The sequence below is a fragment of the Epinephelus moara genome, chromosome 22 (genome assembly GCF_006386435.1).
Source record: "Epinephelus moara isolate mb chromosome 22, YSFRI_EMoa_1.0, whole genome shotgun sequence".
Taxonomy (NCBI): Eukaryota; Metazoa; Chordata; class Actinopteri; order Perciformes; family Serranidae; genus Epinephelus; species Epinephelus moara.
In genome coordinates this window covers 29,603,695-29,607,137 of record NC_065527.1, presented here as the reverse complement: position 1 = coordinate 29,607,137, position 3,443 = coordinate 29,603,695, and the positions used below count along the sequence as shown (strand labels likewise).

Below are 3,443 nucleotides of genomic sequence, written 5' to 3'. Positions count from 1 at the left end.
CTCAGTTTTATTTGATTAATGGTAAAACAGGTCTCTGTTTACATTCAAAGGTATTTGTGTGGGCAAACTGATGAAAATTAGTCTGTTGATGACCACAGTGGATTGTTCAGTCATTGCAGAGCCAAATTAATTCAAATTTACCCATTGAACGGGTCACCTCAGCCATCATCACAACAATTGCCCCCCCTGAGAAATTTGGCAGGAGCCGCCACTGCTCATTCTCATGGACGCGATAATCCCAAGAAGGCCTTGAAGTAATTTTCTCAAATTTGGCACGGACATCCACTTGTGCTCAAAGATAAGCTGATTAGCATTTGATGGTCATAGGTCAAAGGTCACCGTGACCTCAAAAAACATGTTTTTGGCCATAAGTTAATAATTCACACGCTCATTTTCACCAAATTTCACACAAATGTCTAATAGGATAAAATAATGTCATCATAACATAACATCCAAAAGAGTCAAAGATCAGCTTATCTTTTATAATTTGAAGCTTCTTTGCAGCAACATCCATATTTGAAGCATCGTCTACTGTCATGACTACACATGAGTCTGGACAGACATGGCTGTAAACTGTAACTGCAACTTGACTGATTCGCTTAGGTTTACCACCACGAGGTGCTTATTGCTTTTAAGTCCAGCACATGAGGGTTTCCATATATTTTTACAGACACACACTTTTAAGATAACAGACAATTATCTTGTATTAACTGGACTCTAATTCAGTCTTAGTTCACAGCAGCAAATCCAAATGTATGTATGAATGAAACACTGGATGGATGTATGTGCCTCTGTTCTGACCTGCTTTATCTGTAGTGATCGTAAGTTTTGTTGTTGTTCAACAGAGAAGCCCAGTGACATGACCGTCCCCATCACTGCTGCAGTGATTGTTCTTGCTTTCATCCTCATCGCTGCCACTGGATTCATCATTTACAAAAAGAAGACAGGTGAGAGACAAAAATGGAAAGATCATCTACTTACTTGGCTTTTCCAGTACTTTGATTTTAGTTGATGCTTTTATCCAGGTTGCAAATTGAAACTCACATCAGTTTACTGCATCCCATAATTTGAAGCAACCAACAGTAAGTGTTGTTGGGCTTAAAGCCTGAGTCATAATAATAATAAATAACAGCTGTTAACAGCTTGTGTACTAGTGTACAAAAGGAAAGCACTGGTTTTGTTTGTGTCTGTGTGTGCTCAAGTGTCTTTTTGTGGCAGTCAAGATGCTACAGTGATGATAATCAACAGGAATTCTACAGATCTTTTAAGCCAACATTAACACACTTAGTTAAGTCAAATACTCAGCTGCTGAAATGGTTAGACTGGCTTTATATAGTCTCCATCCACCACTTCCACTATTTGATCATTTAAGTGAAACTCCCACACTGCCACACAACCATGTGGCTAATCACCACAACAACTGATTTGGTCTGAATGTAATCTTGGAACCGATCAGTATCAGTCTGACAGACAATGGCCAATATTTCGAGAGTTCAGATGTAGCAAGTAGGTATCAGGGCCATGACTTCCTCTTCTGTGTGGATCATTGCAACCAGTCTCTCTAAACAGATATCAGAATATGAGTGCAGAAACATTTTCAATAAAGCTTACATAAAGCTAAGTTGTTGGACGATAGCTGATGGGCTCCTAAGTTGCATTTCAGCTAATGCGTTCCACCTCTCCACATGGACTGTTTACCTGCCACTCAAACATGATCGGTCAATACCACCCGAACTACAAACAGACTACAGATTCTGCATACATATGCAGATACCCGTTTTTTGTGTGAGTGCTGCCTTAGCTGAGCTGATTTCTGGAAAACTTGTGGCCAATAACCAGCTGGTTAAGAGGAGTGAGGAGTCAGCTGTCAGTGATGGTATGAAACAGTCAATAATACAAGTTTTCCAACAACTGTGAATCACTACAGCTAGGAGAGGTCCTTCAGTATACAGTCAGAAATGTGCACACAAAATATTAGGCTGATTAGTCCCTGTAGTTTGTGAGTTTGGCTCTGGACAGACAGATAGACACACCCACACACGACCTCCAGGTTTATGCCTGGCAGAGATAGCACATAAAGACTGAACAGAAGAGTGGGATTAATTTATTTTTCAGTTGCAGTGAGCAGGGGAGGGGATCATACTCACTGGGGATAAGGTGACAAAAAATATTCTGGCATTTCCAACTGCAACTGAAATGATTTGTCTTTTGTTTTGATTTCAGCACAATGTCCCCCATCTCGTAAGTAAAACTTAATTTTATTCTATTTCTACTGATCTGATTCACACTTAATTCTGCAGATTAATACAGGTTTCACATTATTGTGCACATGAACTTTTCTTTTATTTACTGTTTGTAAAAGTTCAGAGCAGGATGAGGGGACATCACAGTTTCACACTAACAGTTTGTTTCTGACCTCACAGCTCCTGACAGCTCTGAGCTCTCTGAGGAACTCAATCCAGAAGCCTGACTGACAAAAAGAGTAAACTATGATATCTGTTACATTATAGCTTTACAATGCTTTACAAAAAAGACTGAAAGATGGCTTCCTGCAATCAGAATGAAGTGGTTTAACCCTATGGGCCTGAACGATGCATAGTGCATTAAAATTCACACCTGTTCTTCTCTATGGATTTTCTCCGCTACCATTCGTCATAGAGAGAAGCCACGCATATCACGTGAAACAGCGGAACCGTAGCTGTAGCTTGTCGGTAGTCCAGTGTTTTCACAGCAAAAAAAATGATAAAGTTGCACTAAAATTATGTATAAGAAAGCTTTCATACAGCTTTGCACACACATTACTCTGGGATGGATTACTCGCCAATGCAGGCTTGCACAGAAATGTCACGCATATCACATGAAAGCGCAGGAGCAGAGCTTTCCAGTGATACCACACACATCATTGTGCTGTCATCCCATCATGCTATAAATACAGATTGATTGTCTACAAAATAAAAACCTGATTATACAGATCTTGTTATCAGTCACTTCATATAGTGAGGAATATCGTATCTTACCACGTCTTAGGCTTGCGTGTGTTTCTCCCTGTCTATCCATATTTGTAGTCCGGCTTTCAAGATGCAAATATCTCCATATTGTCCAGTTGACACTCCATCAAACTTTGTATGACAAGACAATAGGGCTGGGTATCGATTCAGATTTTCCAGATCGATTCGATTCGATTTTCAAGGACTCAGTTCAATCTGATTCACGATTCGATTTGATTCGATTCAATTCAGTTCAAAATCGATTCAATCAAGTATATTTCAATAATGATACAGAATTTGCTTGGATATTAAGATATTTTCTGAGAACTAACGAAGTATATTTAACAAGGAACCCTCTGACCTGGTGCATTACTATTAAAAATACTGTTTACATTAAGAATTGACCCCAAAGCAGTACATTAGTCATCATGTACTTTTATTTAACATTACCTGACC

General features: G+C 39.2%; 1 protein-coding gene and 1 pseudogene across 1 annotated transcript in view; one reads left to right on the top strand and one right to left on the bottom strand.

The window, feature by feature from the left end:
* The window catches only part of LOC126383958 (major histocompatibility complex class I-related gene protein-like), a 10,187-nt pseudogene extending 6,751 nt beyond the window's left edge, over positions 1 to 3,436 (top strand).
* The window catches only part of LOC126383951 (gastrula zinc finger protein XlCGF26.1-like), a 141,124-nt gene that overhangs the window by 122,970 nt on the left and 14,711 nt on the right, over positions 1 to 3,443 (bottom strand). The gene's annotated exons all lie outside the window — the stretch shown is intronic.